Raw genomic sequence first — 16,726 nt, 5'->3', positions numbered from 1 at the left:
TGATGGATCGAGGACCATTGGATTTATCCCCCCTCGTGGTGCGTAATGCCAGGAGCGCCTCTATATGCCGCACGCAATTGATGTTGGCTGTTTGGATGTGAATCACTTTCCCCCCTGCAGCAACAATGAGGCGTCAATGACACTGTATTTGTTTTCAGTGTAAGATCAATATTCGTCTGCTTTTGTCCGTCTTAAAAATCTATTGGCTCTGTTGCGCTGTCTCCAAAATCCGGATATAAGAGCAGTCTGCACTTCAGAGGATCCCTTCTTTTCGGTACACATTTGGACCAGTCAGGGAGATAGCGGGCAAACCGGAGGCAGCAAGTTGGTGCCAACCAGTTGCCCAGCCTGACAAAGGGGAGAACTTGAATCGGACGGTAACTTTAGACCGAACTTGAAACTGCAAAAATTATGGAGTGCGCGGTAAGTAGCCTAATGCTATATCATCGAGGTCTCTATAACTAATCATTTTGTAAACAATATGTGTGAACTATATGTAATACTATTAATGCGACTCTGCCGGGGTATATTCCTGATCATATAGTCCACTGATTTGATCCACGTAGGCCTGCATTTTGTGCGGGTGAAATTAGGTCTGTAAGGAATAGGTTATAAAGAACGTGTTTCATACGTATTTTATAAATCGTATAAAACACTCTTTCGTTGATGCACATATAAGCAGATGGTGCCAAGGTCAGAGGTTAGCGGGTATCCATCAGTCAAGGCAATGGCCAGGGTTAGGGTAACAGTCTAAAAAGTGACCACGCGATGACATTATCCCAGACCCGTGTTTTATTGAATAGTTCAATTTGTTGATGCTTGATGACTCAGTAGTAGCTATAAAGGTTCCGGTGTAGGGGCTCCTTCTGGGCTCTGATAATAATTGGTCAAAATAATAATGCAATTTTTTATGAATACGCTACCTCAAATGATCACTTTAGGCTTCATGTGTCTAGATAAGTTTAACCATGAACAATTCCTTAATCTGGAGCTGATAGAATAGCTTCAAGCACTATTTCGATTGACATATAGCTGTCACATTGAAATTGATGGAGGGAATATCACTTTTGTTGTTAATGATGCTTTTAGTGCATGATCAATATAACAGCATGGACCTATTGATCCAGATGTCACTGATTTTACCAGTAGATGTCCTTATCGGAATTAAGTGTAGATATGACCCTGCTAAAGACTTTGTCTCCATGAAGGTGGACCGAGACCAAGACCAGATCTGACCAGATGCAAACCCAGAACTTGGACCAGATCAGATCACATTAGGACTAGGAACTAAGAGGAAAATAGAGGAGAAGAGCTTGTAGTGAAACACATTTCAATTTCCCAGAAAACAACACAGGGTTATACATAATATATACAGAATCAGTAAAGCTTTAGAAGTATTGAGCAGAGCTGTACCTCTTGGCTCAAACACCAGAACCCCATCTCTCTCTCTCTCTCTCTCTCTCTCTCTCTCTCTCTCTCTCTCTCTCTCTCTCTCTCTCTCTCTCTCTCTCTCTCTCTCTCTCTCTCTCTCTCTCTCTCTCTCTCTATATATATATATATATATATATATTGTTGACAGGATGTAGTTTTCCTGTTCAGCCAGCAGAGGGAGCAGGCAAACATGTTTGTTCAAGAGGAGAGTCCAATGTCCTTCTAGAGGCTCTCGAGAAGAAGAGCTGTTGGAGTCACACCTCTGTGATGCGATAGTGATGAGTTTAATCCAGCATCATACCTTCATGTTAACATCACATAGGTTGAAACAAACTGGAATTGTATTTTTTTGAAAAGCATGGGACGACTTTATGGCTACACTTAAAATGTCATATAAATAATCGAATGCAGAAATTGCTCAAATGCCTGGAAATATTACAATAATTATACCGCAATTAGCCTCTGAGGATGATTTAGATAGACAAAGTTTCATTGTTACTACTATGATATTTCATATGGATAATACATACATAAAGCCACAATCAGAGGCTGGGAGATGATAAGTGTATGTAATTGTGGGCCCCCCTGTCCCCCCCTACCACCCTCCTCTTTGCCGGCAGTGTAAACACCAGAGCTGGAATGTTGGACTCTCTGACCTCAGCAAACACTCTGCTACAGTTCACTCAGTTCAGCATGGCCGCACCGTGCTCCTGCCTCACACCCTCCCCTCCAGACCCCTCTCCTCTCTCCTCTTCTATCCTCTTCACTTCTCCTCTCCTCTGCTATCCTCTCCTTTCCCTTTCGTTTATGTATGTGTGTGTGTGTGTGTTGTGTACTTGTGTATGTGCATAGTGTGGTGGTGCTGGTGAGCAGGGGTTTGCAGGCGACATCTTAGGTTAATGCTTCTATTGGTGCTAGGAGGTACTGCAGGCTTTGGGAGTGGCGAAGAGATGATGCTTTTATATATCTGCTATTTCACTGTGAGATGGTAACAGAAGCCTGAAAGAGATACGAAATATGAAATATGAAATTGACAGTTCTAATGCAGTGACTGTTAACCTTGACTGTGAGTCCTGTTGACTAACTGAAAGGTGTAAGGAGGAAAGGGGGAACAAAGGAATGAAAGAGAGGAAGGGGTGAGGGAAGGAGATGATGGAGAAATGAAGGAGAGGAAGGAAAAGAAGGTAGGAGGGTAAAAGAGGAAAGGAGGAAGAGAGAAAAGAAAGATGTCAGAAAGAGGGAAAAACGAAGACAGGAATGGAGGGGGATGGGAGGAGCGAAGGAGGAGGAGAGACCAGGCAGAAAGAGCGGCAGATGGTTGGAAACTCTTAAATTATTTATCTGGGCTGGAGTCTTGGGAAGAGAGATGGAGGACTGTAGGAATGGATAGAAGGATAAAGAAATGGATTTACACATTCTGCATATACATCTATTAGTGGAGGACAGAGAGGTGTGCATTTGATCCTTCTCAACAGCAGGGGGCAATGTCTGTATGGCTGCACACGCGACTACACACACTACTACACACTACATACATGCACACTAGAAACACAACAAACACTGTTCACTACATACCCAACACACACTACACACTCCACAAGCACACGATTCACTAAACCCAACACAGACTACTACACATACTATTGTAGCAAGACAACACACGTTTACTTCATCTGTATGTCTCTGACACACACACCGTGGACTCGGGGGAAATAGAGCAGATAGGAAGCTACGTGCCTTCGTCAAGCGAGAGCTGTCTAGTGTCATGGCAACCAGCACGGATTACTCCACCCTCCTTCCATCACAGAGAATGAAGAGATAGAGGGAGAGAGAGAGAGAGTGGGGGGGGGGGGGATAAAAAGAGAGTGAGAGTTTAAATCTAGAGGATGAAAGGGTGCAGGATGCCGAGTGAGAGAATCTGAGATGGCAAGGGTGGTGTGGCAAGGTGGGAGACAGAGGAGAGGTCTGGAGAGATTGAGGAGAGGGAAGAAAGGCAAAATAGTGCATGAGCTTAGGAGAGCGGTGAAGGCGATGCTTGGCTAAAGGATGGGCAGGACGTGATGAAGAGATGAGGGAGATGGGAACGATGGGAGTAGAATATAGACAGGACCGAAAAATGGGAATAATGTAGAGGAGGAGAAACGATTAGGTTCAGAGCGAATTAAGGTGCCGCAGAAAGATAGAGAGAGAGATGGAGAGAAATAGAAAACAGGAGGGGGGGAGGGATTTTGGAGGAGACTGAGAATAAGGGGGGAGTCAGAAAGAGGGAAGCAGAGTAAGATGGAGGGAGGGAGAGAAGGAGGAGGAAGTGGGACACTAGGTTGTTTGAGGACACTCAGTGAAAGCTGAACTCAATGACATCCCCCACACCTCCATATAAACGCCTCAGTCTCCCTGAAATGACTGAAATGGGGAAGAAGAAAATAGAGCATAGTAAGAAAAGTACGACTGCAGGACACTATGACTGCAGGACACTACGACTGCAGGACACTACGACTGCAGGACACCACGACTGCAGGCCAGTACAACTGCAAGGCAGTACGACTGCAGAACACTATGACTGCAGGGGAGTAAGACTGCAGGGCAGTACTACTGCAGGGCAGTATGACTGCAGGACACTATGACTGCAGGGGAATACGACTGCAGGGCATTATGACTCTGCACAACCTAGCAAAAATGCACTTATCACTAGACCTGTCTCAGTATACACCATCTGTCCATCCATTTGTCTGTCCATTCAGAGTAAAGAACAGAGCAGGAGAGATGGAGGGATGGAGGGATTGTCCAAGGGACTGAGGGACAGAGAGATGCAGGGACAGAGAGATGCAGGGACAGAGAGATGCAGGGACAGAGAGAGGGGCTGAAGGGAGGATCGAGGGCTGCAGCTGTTTCTGTTCTATGGTCAACAATCTATAAACACACCAGCTGCCTGTCTGACCATCTGCCCTTCTTGTAGCATACAACACACACACGCACACACACACTAACACCCACACATACACGCACACGTGTATAATTTTTTCTGATCTGCTGTCCAACTACTGATGGGCTATTTGTAGCTGACCAGTTTGTAGCTAACCAGTTTGTAGCTAACCAGTTTGTAGCTTACCCTGTTCTGGGGATGTCATAGATTTATGTCCTATGATTTTTTCTGCTAAGGAAGATATTTCTGCTGCCATGTCAGTCTTTCTGGCACAACATGAATAACCGTCTTAAAGAAGTCATCACACACAGCACACACACACACACACACTATAAATAGAGCCGAGCAGCCCACCAGGGCTTGTTAAAACTGCTTACACCAGACAGCTGCATTTGCATATCTTTAATGTGTGCTTTTTCTTTCCACTCTCCCTCCATCTCTCCCTTTCTCTCTCTTCCCCCTCTTCTTTCACAACTTCCCTCAACCACTCTTACTTTCCATTTCAGTTTATCCTTAAAAAATGTGAAAAAAACGAGATGTTATTAAAAATGATTGACACAACAAACTGACTCAATAAATTACAATAGATGACGCTGAATTTACAGAATAATCAGTCAGAATAAGGATAATAGTTGGAACCCAAAATGGACTGACAAAACAATCCTCAAACCTAGACTAAATCTAACCCTCTCTCTATCTATCTTTCCCCCTGTACCGGTCACATCCAGATAATATTATGTTAAATTATAGTTCTCTCAACCCCAAGAGAGAAGTGCAATCTGGGACCTGTAGTTCTCTGGTTACCCAGACAGGAACTAAGAGCTTCATCTGCTTCATCATTATTAACACCATGATGACTACTCTCTTTCTCTCTCTATTTCTCTCTCTCTTTCTATCTCTCTTTCTCTCTCTCTTTCTCTCTCTCTCTTTCTTTCTTTCTTTCTCTCTCTCTGTCGCTCTCTCTCTGTCACACATGCACACACACACACACTATGGTCTCTCATGCCAAGCTGCCAAACCATCCCTCGATTCAGCTCCTCCCCTCTAATGAAGAAAAAGAAAGAAAGAAAAGTCAGTGTGTGTCTGGTAAAGTTTTGGAGCTGAGGTGCATTGTGGGAGAGGAGCCTGGGGGGTCTGAGGTGTGGATGGATGCCAGCGATTGGTGGAGGACTGCTGCATCTGAACGTGAGGCGAATATCAGAGAGACGGAGAGAGAAGGAGAATGAGGGAGACAGAGGAAGAGAGAAACTGAGCATGAGGGAGAGACAGGAGGGCAAAGAGAAACAGCTGAGTGAGGCCCAGGTAGAAGAAGGACAAGAGACAGACGGAGAGAATGACAGGGTGAGTCAGGGGTGAGTGTTGTGACCTGAAGCAAGTAACCACAGCATGACCTACTGATCCCTCTCAACTCTTACTCCAATGGAGATCAGTTTGACTTAAAATGTGTTTTACTGTACTCCGATTTGCTGGCTGTGGAGCCACCTAACCCTATTCCTGTTCCATACCTAACCCTGCACCTACCCCACCCAACTGCACACAAAGAGAGAGTGTTGGCGCAAGTCAGTAAAAGAAAATCCTGGCTTCTTTACCACTATTATATTCCCTGTCTTGTCCTTAAGCTGCTGACTCACCTGTAGATTACTGTACAGTACAGTACAGTACAGTACAATGCAGTAGAGTTGATTCCAGATGTTTTACTGCTCTCTTTGAGTTTCAGAGACACTATTTGCTTTTCTACTGAGTTAATCGCTCATTCTTTCCTTCAACTGTTCAGAAAGAGAATGTGTGGAAAGACAGCGGTCTGTCTCCATCTTCCTGCTTCAATGCTTGCTAGTATCTCCTGCCCTCACCTGTGATTGGACAACAGTTCCTGCTCACAGACTCCCACCCGTAGATCCAAACCTGTGCTGCTTCCTCCAGCCACAAGTTAGCTTCTACAGGAAAGGGTCTGTGTGGCCCTGCCCTGGGACCAGGCAGCCAACGCACAGAGACAGAGGCTGAGAAATAGAGGGAGAGAGACACATAGGTAGAGGTATAGGTAGAGAGAGAGAGTTGGCAAGAGAGAGACAAATAGAGGAAAGAGGAGGAACACAATGCGATAGAGGTAAAAGAGAGTAGACTGTGGTGCCAGGGCCTGGTCACTGTAGCAATACCCCTTTGACGTTTCCAAGCCCATACACGACTGTTCTTTTGGACATGTCATTTTATGTGACACATATCAATCACACATCACCCACTCCGTCTTACACTATTGCATTCTGGGTGTTTGGCACTGCTTCCTTTACTACTTTACTAAGTCCAGCATGTGTCTTTATGTGTGTGGATATACAAGTATACCATATGTACAGTATGTGCTGTGGAGTGTGTGTGTGTGTAAGAGAGATAGTGAGTCACAGACTCACTGCTGTGTCTGCTTGCAGTGGCGGCTCTTTCAAAGAGTCTAATATTAGCTCCTTGTGACTGGCTGGATCTGAGTGTTTGTGTGTGTGTACGTGTGTACTGAATAAGAGGTAAGATATAAAAGTGGTACCGTCAGGTCTGTCGGGGGGGGGGGGAGTAAGACACTAGGAATTTGCAGACAGAAGCAGACATACAGGACAGGAGATGTGGCGAGGCAGGCACGGTGGACAGGAGACAGAGGGAGAGAAAAAGAGATTAAATTGAATTAAGATAGAAAGAGAGAGGGACAGGGAGAGCGAAGTCGGAGAGTGATAAGTGGGAAAGCAAGGGGGCAGTGTAGTGTTGGGGATTTATCCTGCTGGTCGTTGATTCAAGTCTACTGAGTGTTGTACCTCACGCTCTCCCTCCCTACTGCCTCTGACCCTCCCCCCCTCATCCCTCCTCCCTCCCTCTTCCCTGCCTCCTCTCTCCCTCCTCTCTCCCTCCTCTCTCTCCCACTCCTACCAAAGCCTGGGGGAGCCAGAGGAGATTAGATGTAGCCTCTATAAGCCAAGCACATCATGTAGCTATGTTTCTCTGCTCTCTCTCTCCCCCCTCTTTCTTTCTCTTTCTGTCTCTGTTTATCAATCGCTCTCTCTCTCTCTCTGTCTCTCTCTCGTTCGTTCTCTTTTTGAAGTATAGTGTTAATGATGTCGGGCATGTGTCAGGGAGAGAGGGAGGGAGGGAGTGAGGGAAGGAGAGCGAGAGGGAAAACGAGAGACAGCCCACGTTGAGAGGAAGACAAGCACCCAAAAGAGAGAACAGGGGAAATAAAATACCAGCAAGGTGGAAAAGAAACCAGCGACTTTCCCTCCCTCCCTCCCTCCCTCCCTCCCTCCCTCCCTCCCTCCCTCCCTCCCTCCCTCCCTCCCTCCCTCCCTCCCTCCCTCCCTCTCTCTCTCTCTCTCTCTCTCTCTCTCTCTCTCTCTCTCTCTCTCTCTCTCTCCTCCTTCTCCCTCTCTCCACCTCTTCTTCCCCACCTCTCTCAGTATCTCCAGCTGATACAGCACAGACTGGGCCTCTTGCTGTAAGTGATCACAGCTGTGTCACAGCTTACTAACGGAGGAGATTCTTCAGGTTTATTTTTTCGGGCAACTTTTTTTTTTCTTCTCTCCTTCCAATCAACATGGATGCATAAAGGACTGCAGGGAGCATGCGCGCACGAGGGAGATTGAACGAGAGGGAGAGAAGGAGAGAGCGAGAAAGAAAGAGAGAGAGAGTCAGGAGAGGGCTGACTGGCTGGAGGTTCTACATTCAGTCGCATGTTTTTGATCAGTACAGAGAAAAAGAGGGAGAGAGAAGGAGAGTAGACAGAGAAAGAAGCGGGGAAAGGCAGAGAGAAGGAGAAAGGGAGGAAGAACACAAATGAAAGTGAAGCGGCAGAACAAGGAGCATCGCCTCATTCTGTCATTTCCTAACGGGGATTTATACCTTTCTGCCCGGCAACCCTTCCACCTTTTTACCCGGCGACCCCTCCACCCTTCCTTCTCTCCTCTCCACTTCTCTACCTTTCCACCTCAGCACCGGGGCTAAACTGGAGCAAAGTCTGGGTTTGACACACATGGAGTCATTGCATGGGTTAACAGCGCAGAGACACAGTGAGTGACTGAGTGTGTGTGTGGGGGGTGTGTCCATGTATGGGGCATGTGCATGTGTGTGCTGCATGGCCGTGTGTGTGTATGTGAGTGTGTCCCTCTCCTTGGTCAGGCAGACTGGTGTGCTTCTTTGGCGATGTGTTTTGTGCGGCTAGAGGCTAGAGTGACTCCCTCCTTTCCTCCATTCTGGACGGTTTCTATTTTTCTACATCCATCACTCCATCCATCCACCCATCCATCCATCCATCCATCATCCTCTAACATGTTTGTAAACTATGGTTCTCTTTGTTTCAGGGTCCAAAGGATTAGATTTTCCTCTTGTCAGACTCTATGTGTGTGTCGGTGTGTGAGTCGGTGTGTGTGTGTGTGTGGCGAGGGCACATGGTTCCCTCTACCCCATGCCACCACCCCTCTCATGTCCGTCTGGCTCTTATCCGCCTCACATTTTCCCATGTTTACATCTCCTTCTTGTCAAACTTCAAAATGATACATATTTGTCGATATCTTTCACTCTATCTTCCTCTTCCCTTCCTTCTACCTCTCTTTCTATATCGTTCTCTTTGTCACTCTCTTTTTCTGTCTGATTGTCTCTCAGCTTCTCTCTCGCCCTCGCCCTCACTCCCCCCCGTCGTCTCTGTCTGTGCCCCCCCCCCCCCGCCGCCGCCTTCTCTGCAGGCTGCGTGTGAGCCAATGCCAGTGGTTCAGCTGTGTCCCAGACCCTGGTGAGTAGATGGAGATGATGATAATGATGATGATGGAAGCTCTTCTTCCTCCCTAAAGCACAACAGCCAACCAGCCTGTGGAGCTCCAGTCCCCTCCATGTCCCGCGGTTACTGGTGTGTCATGTCTGTGTGTGCACATCCATGTAAGAGTGTACATGTGTGCTTGCATGTATCTGCACACGAAAGATATTCCTCATGGGAGTCAGAATCCATCCAGTTGACTGTCCGTACGTCAGTCTGTCTGTTTGCTTACCTGCGGGCCTTTTTGTCTTGTGTCTGCCCGTCTGTCAGCCTGTCTTACTGCCTATGCATCTGTCTTTGTGTCCATAAGTATGTGTCTGTCTTCCTGCCTGTGGTCACGATCGTGTCCCTCGAAGCCTGAGAATCTGAGGGAGGATCAAAGGGAGATGAAAAGCAGTGGACGGAGAGGAAGACAATGAGGCGGAGGAGGAGAAGAGGAAGATGAGGACGAGGAGAGGGAGGAGGATGCATACCACCCAGGGAGCCTGTTATCCCCAATATCCTCATGTGCTTGGTAATAGTGGGTTTCAGATCTATGAAGCAACAATGAGATTAAGCTTTGATTAGATGAAGGGCCCTTTGATTCACTCGACACTGGACTCGCCGCACAAACGCCGTTGCCAGGAAATGGAAACTTACAGGTATTTAGAGAAAGACTGAAGGGAGATAGACTGAGAGCTGTTCCGAGAAATGTCCAGAGAGACAGAAAGGAGAGACAGACGTAGCATAGAGACTCTGTGCCTCACTCCGTCCCTGAGACCCTAACTTGTGACGCTGTCATGTCCACGGGTTGGGCTCTCGGGAGCAGGGAGGGGCGCTCTGTCCCAGTCCTACACTCTTAAACACCGCACAGGAGAAGAGAGATCAAATGAAAGGAGCGAGAGGAGAGACAGAGAATGAGGGAGAGAGCGAAGGAGGGAGAGTGAGAGAATGGGGTTATCGGGACGCAATGTCGGAGGGTTAGAAGATGGCCGGACGCTCGGTCGTGTGACATTACAGAGGAAAATATTGGGTCGGAGCTAGCAACTCTTGGGTTGTGCCATGCTAGTGTCATAGTTAATCACTCTGTCTCTGCTATACTAGTGTCCATGTTAGCCCCCATGGGCTGAGCTATGCTAGTGTTCATCTTAGCCACCCTGGGCTATATTATGCTAGTGTCCATGTTAGCCACCCTGGGCTATGCCATGCTAGGGTCATTGTTAGCCACTCTGGGCTATGCTATGCAAGTGTCATAGTTTATCACCCTGGGCTATGCTATGCTATGCTAGTGTCTATGTTAGCCCCTCTGGGCTATACTATATTAGTGTCTATGTTAGCCCCTCTGGGCTATACTATTCATATGTCCATATTAGCCACCCTGGACTACACTAATGTTCACAAGAGGTGAACACATGCTGTCTGGTTTTTGCCACCTCTAAATCTAGTACTCCAGTACGCCTTCACTGAACCTGTGTTTCCGTCCTTGGTTCCTCCCTGACTGGGCCTCCCGAAGGCCGTTTGCACATCCTGCCTTCTAACTTGAGAGCAACACAAAGTACTGTGGAGAGCGTGAACATGAAAGCTCAGTACGCATGTGTTTGTCCTCGTCAAGCCTTTAACTTACTTGTACTGTTGTCGAGTTGTCGTTTCTCAGCAGAACATGATGTTGTTGTTCCACCCTCAGCTCTACCGTCTAGAGTTGGCTTAGACCCCTTTATTGTCCCTGGTCGCCTCTGTGGGTTGCAGCTGTCTGCTGAGGGAGTTGCTGTATTGGGAAGGAGGATAGGTTACAGGTTCACACGAGGACCCTGTAGTTAAGGTGGACTTGGAGACTTTTTCCTGCTTGGATGAGGTGGGCTGAGGTCTGAAACTCTCTCACCATCTGCTCAAGTTGATACCCAGAGCTATGGACATTTCTGGAAAATCTCTGGAACCTTTCTGGATCCTTCTGAAAAATTCTAGCTTCTCTAAGTGTCTTTCCTGTCTACTGGTTTCAGACATCCCAAGTCTCACGGAAGTTCCGGGAGTCTCCCGTATTTCAATATCGGCTCCCTGACACCCGCAAATGCTCTACAATCTCCAATCGGGGATTTTGTATTCAGAGCTATTTAGAGCGAGCGAGAGACTGTCCAATGGTCATTTCTGGTAGAGACAGGAGCATAGCGCACGTCTTGATTGCGTGTTGGGGGGCCGGGGGGGAGTGGGGGAGGGGGGGGGTTAGAGGGATACGTGCTGGTTGAGGGGGTACATCATGCGTCCGGATTGTGTCCCGGGGGGGGGGGGGGGGGGGGGGGTGGGCGAGAAGCCACCTCCCTGAAATGAGTCTCTGCAGGTTGGGATGTCTGTGGTTTACAAATGTTCCTGATCTATACTGTGTTGTGTATCTGATTTAACTGAGTCGCAGAACAATAACCCTTCTCACTCAAGTTGGTCAGGCATCACTTCTGTTATTATAAATAATCTTCAAATAAGACACTAAAGCTATTATTATGTTACTATGGATTTCCTAAAACCTGAATAGTTATACATGAATGAACTAAAAGGGGTTACGTGTATTATAATTATAATAATAACAATAACGATCATTATTATTATTAAGTATCTGTATCAATTTACGGTTCATGAGAGGCTGCCTTAATGATACACTTCTATCAAACATTTTGACACAGTATGTCAACGTGGGGCTGGGTGTGTGTGTTATTCTGCCTCTGGTTTAGGGAAGATGGAGTGTCAACTGTTTAGATATATATCATTCCCAGGCTATTGTATTGATGGAAGGGCTGTGAATACTGTTCATGTGTAGTAAAATGTATATAACATTTTCAAATGCGCTGATAGTATGTACATATATAATAAAATACATTTTCAGTTTTCAGTTGCACCGGTCATTAATTTGCAAACAATAAAACAACATTGATGCGGATTATGGTGTGGTGTTCAGATTGGGTGCTGTAATATAGAACAGTAGTTCTAGAAGCCTGCTTTATCATTGTCTCTCTCAGACAGAACCCCAGTGTTCCGTCTCTCTGCACTGGAATGTTCTCAAGGTTCTGGAGCTGCGCTGTCCACGTGGGGCTCAGCCACTTGGCCATGGTACAGCACATGTTATACTCACACACAAACACACAACCACCCTCACACACAAACCATTGTACTGTATGGACATGTGTCCACCTCAACTACAACAGCAGGTCAACTCAGGGTGTATTGTCGACTAAAATGGAGAATAAATGTGTTCTACTTAGCGTCTCTGTAACATGGAGGATGGTGTGTAGACTGCCAGTATCTCTATCCGTCTGTTTCCCTGTCTCTGTCTGTCTGTCTGTCTGTCTGTCTGTTTGTGAGAAAATGTAACTGACAGCCCCAGACTACACTATCAACTATCTATTTCAGCAGACCTGCTGGCTGTGTTTCTGTTTAGATTTGTACCTCCTTTCCTCTCCTTTCCTCTCCTCTCCTCTCCACTCCACTCTACTCCACCCCACCCACTCCATCTAATTTCTCTTCATCTCCCCTCTCTTTCTCCTTCTACCTTTTTTGCCTCCTAGCCCCTCTCCTCTCTTCTCTTCCCTCTCCCTCTCTTTCCACCCCTGCCTGTCCTCAGATAGCTTTTGGCCTACTTTCTGCTGCACTGCTTTGGTGGGGAGACCTGCTCTGTATGGGTGGAGGGAATGAAAAAGAGAGAGATGCAGAGAGAGGAGTAGAAAGAAAAGCTTTAGAATGAGTAAATCCAGCCTTGGCCTCATGTACTTGATCATGTTTAAACAGACACACACACACACACACAGTCCTTGCAATCCAACACAGAAACTAACACAACCACACATTCAAAATAGACACACTACAAGCCAGTCTGTGTGCCAGTCTGTCTGCCCCGGCAAATCCTCTGACCCAGATGAGCAGTCGTATCTCTGGACAGAGACACCTCTTAAATACCTTTCAACAAGCCCTGCATGGCTGTACGGTATGTGTCTGTGTGTGTTGATATTACAGTTTTTCTCAATTGCTAAGACACATTTATCAGAATCAGAATCAGAAACAGAATTCGGTTTATTCGCCATGTATGTTATACAAACACGGAATTTACTGTGGCAGGGAGGTGCAAAACACTAAACATATACGAATCTTAAATTAAGTAAAAGTACAAAAGTTTAACTATTTCTAAGAACCAAACAATCTAAGAATACAACAATTTAAATATAAAATAAAATATATATAAAAATAAGAATAAGAATGAGCAGCGAGAGTGGTCAACATAGTGCAAACGGATACTGAGGTAAGGTGGCTTGTGCATACTGTAATTGCCATTAGATGGACTTGTAATAGTTAAATAAGTGAATGAATGTCAATGGGAGTCCTTGGCCTTGTTGAAGAGGCCAGTAGCAGATGGAAAGAAAATGTGTACTGTACACATTATTGAATGTGTACTGTGTTTTCTCCAAACTCTAAACACACATCTTCATACGTACACTGTTTTGGCCAAACCCTTGACTTTTGACCCAAAATCAAACACTGTCGTCAAAACCATATTATCTGTCGTATAAAACAAACTTTGCATTCAAAATTCACACAAAGCCCTCAAATAAAATCAACCTTCTGAATACCCTTTACATACTGCCGGGAGGAATTGAAAACACTATTATAAAAAGGTTTTCATGAACCATTGACTATAACGTGTCCCTGAATTTTAGATATGTTCCACCTCATGAGTTTGACATGATGTAAATCATAAAACTCACAAATACTGCAATTGTCCTTCTTACAGGCTGTTTATTTTCTATTTTCATTATACAGCAATTGCATTTTTAGCTCTTTTTACTGTAATGGTCACAGTATACAAATAGTAGTACTGTTAGTCGACAACACAAATTCATTACTGTAAATTGTAATTTGGGGAACAAAGGCTAAGAAAACAAGGAAATAAACAAAGCGTTTTCACCTGGGTAAGAGTGCTTGAGTACGCTACAGTACTGTTCATTCTGGGTCAGCATCCTGTCTCTGACCAGGGTCAGGCCAGAGATTTTCCTCAACATCACAGGCAATGTTTTCTCAAGCCAAACAGCAAGGAAAATGCCCTTGAATGCCTGAGCCATCCCTGACAAGACTCCACAGCAATGTCCCCACAAGCTTCTTCCATGGCTTGGAGAAGGTTGTGCTGTCATAGGGATTTCTGTCATAGTGTGGCATGGATCTCATTTGAGATTGTTGTTCTTCTTACTTTTCCTCTGCCTCTTCCTCTCCCTTGTCCACCTCCTCTCATTCTGACAATTCTGCCTCTTTCTCTGATATTTGCATCTATGATTTCAAAGTACAGATGAGCTTACCTTTGTATTCATTCCAAATTCCCTGACTGCTTGTTGAGTATTTTTGCTTGTGAGTGCTTATACATGTATAATTGGTTGTTAAGGGTGTTTGAATTGCGCTGGTTTGAGTTTACTTATCAAACGGCAGTGTTTTCTAAATGACATAATGGTGACAATTGTGTCTTAAAGTGAGAGGTGTGTTTAGACTTTTGCAAAGAAGTGTGAATGAACCTGAGTAATGTGTCAAGAAGGGTCAATTGGGTAACACTTTATAATAAGTCAACGCTTTTTGGCATTTACAAAGTGTTAACTAATAGTTAATTAATCCTTTATAACATCATTATTAAATAGTTAATAAGCTTATTATTAAACACTATGTTAATCATTAATAAACACTGTTAAAAATGATGTATTTGATTTATAATACAATTCATAAGTTGTTTGATAACTTCATTACCATACTTTATAGACAGCTTGTTAATATAGTTGCAAACCAGTAGTTTGTAAGATGGTACATGAGCTGGTTTAGAAAGCATTAGCAAATGGTGAACAAACCATTTAGATTACCTTTACAAAACATGAGTAAATAACTAACAACATATTTACTTATGTCTTTAATTAATATATGCCAAGTCGAATACATAATGTACACTAATACTTAGCAGATATCTTAACAACTATTTTATAAACACTTACTAATGATGCAACTTGTGAAAAGTCTAACAGTTAGTAAATGCTTTAGAACTTGCATTACTAATCACAAGTTGCATCATTAGTAAGTGTTTATAAAATAGTTGTTTAGATATCTGCTAGTATTGCTATTAGTGTACATCATGTATTCGACTTGGCGTACATTAATTAAAGACATAAGTAAATATGTTGTTAGTTATTTACTCGTGTTTTGTAAAGGTAATGTAAATGGTTTGTTCAGCATTTGCTAATGCTTTCTATACCAGCTCATGTACCAGCTTATAAACTACTGGTTTGCAACTATATTAACAAGCTTTCTATAAGGTATGGTAATGCAGTTATCAAACACCTTATGAATTGCATTATGAATCAAATACATAATTTTTAACAGTGTTTATTAATGATTAACATAGTGTTTAATAATAAACTATTTAATAATGTATTGTTAATGTTCCAAAATGTTTTATAAAGGATTAACTAACTATTAGTTAACACTTTGTAAATGCCAAAAAGCGTTGACTTATTATAAAGTGTTACCGTAAGTTGTGTTTAAAGACTGGGGTACGTGGGAATTGGCAAAATGGTTTTGTGAGGATGGCTTACACATACAATTTTTAGCAATTGAGAAAAACTGTATATGTGTGTGGATGTGTTGAGTGTGTGGGCATGTGTTGAGTGTGTGAGTGTGTGTGTATGTGTTGTGTGTGTGTGTGCAGCGAAAGGATACAGAGACCGGGGGGTGGGTATTTTCCATTTAGCAAGAGGAGACAGAGATATCTATTTCACATTGGAATGGCAGCTTCCTGCAGAGTAATCACTGGCACCTTGGCGACAACAGAGTCCGAGCAGGCTGCCATGGAGACAGTGGCAGTGGGCGGGGTCATTACTGGGCCAACCGCCTCTGCTGTAGAATGATGAGCCAGAATAGGCTGTGTTCAGTAACATGGAGTGTGGCTTAAGACCATGTAGTGTGCACAGAAAAGACCACCCCTCTTCTCTCTCGCTCTCTCTCTCCCTATCTCTCTCTTTCTCTGAGAAATGACAGTCCAGGATAGTAGTCTGGTGTTGCCATGGAGACCAGAAAGCAGTTATTTTTCAGGAACCTCTCCTCTCTCCTTTCCTCTCCTGCACTCTCCTTCACATTGTTACTTTCATTGTATCAGTGTTCCTCCTGTGTTCTCCCTGCTCCTGCACCAAAGCCATGGGATTAGGAGCAGGGGCAGAGGAGAAGGTATGGGAGATTTAATCTTATTAGTGTCTGAGCCGTGATGGGGAGTTTCTGGGGATGTACAGAAGACATCAAAAGATGTCTTAATCTGTCAGTAGACAGGCCAGCTACGCCGTCTTTATACAGCTGACTGACAGCATGCCAGAGCATGCTCCCCTCTCCTCCTCTCCTCCCCTCTCCTCCTCTCTGCCCCTCTCATCCTCTCTGCTCCTCTCTCCATCCTCTCTGCTCCTCTCTCCTCCTCTCTGCTCCTCTCTCCTCCTCTCCTCCTCTCTGCTCCTCTCTCCTCCTCTCCTCCTCTCTGCTCCTCTCTCCTCCTCTCTGCCCCTCTCCTCCTCTCTCCTCCTCTCTGCCCCTCTCCTCCTCTCTGCCCCTCTCCTCCTCTCTGCTCCTCT

At 45.0% G+C, this 16,726-nt stretch overlaps 1 long non-coding RNA gene across 2 annotated transcripts; it reads left to right on the top strand.

Annotated features, from left to right (window-relative positions):
• The first annotated feature begins 9,050 nt into the window (after positions 1-9,050).
• Positions 9,051-11,104, top strand: LOC134028936 (uncharacterized). 2 transcript variants are annotated; one of them, XR_009931594.1, is made up of 2 exons: positions 9,051-9,645; positions 10,795-11,104. It is a non-coding gene; the product is annotated as an uncharacterized LOC134028936 (long non-coding RNA). The 2 variants fall into 2 exon arrangements; XR_009931593.1 differs by lacking the exon at positions 9,051-9,645 and adding an exon at positions 9,654-10,696.
• The last annotated feature ends 5,622 nt before the right edge of the window (positions 11,105-16,726 follow it).

The sequence above is a fragment of the Osmerus eperlanus genome, chromosome 11 (genome assembly GCF_963692335.1).
Source record: "Osmerus eperlanus chromosome 11, fOsmEpe2.1, whole genome shotgun sequence".
Classification (NCBI taxonomy): Eukaryota; Metazoa; Chordata; class Actinopteri; order Osmeriformes; family Osmeridae; genus Osmerus; species Osmerus eperlanus.
This window is presented reverse-complemented; position numbering and strand designations above follow the sequence as displayed.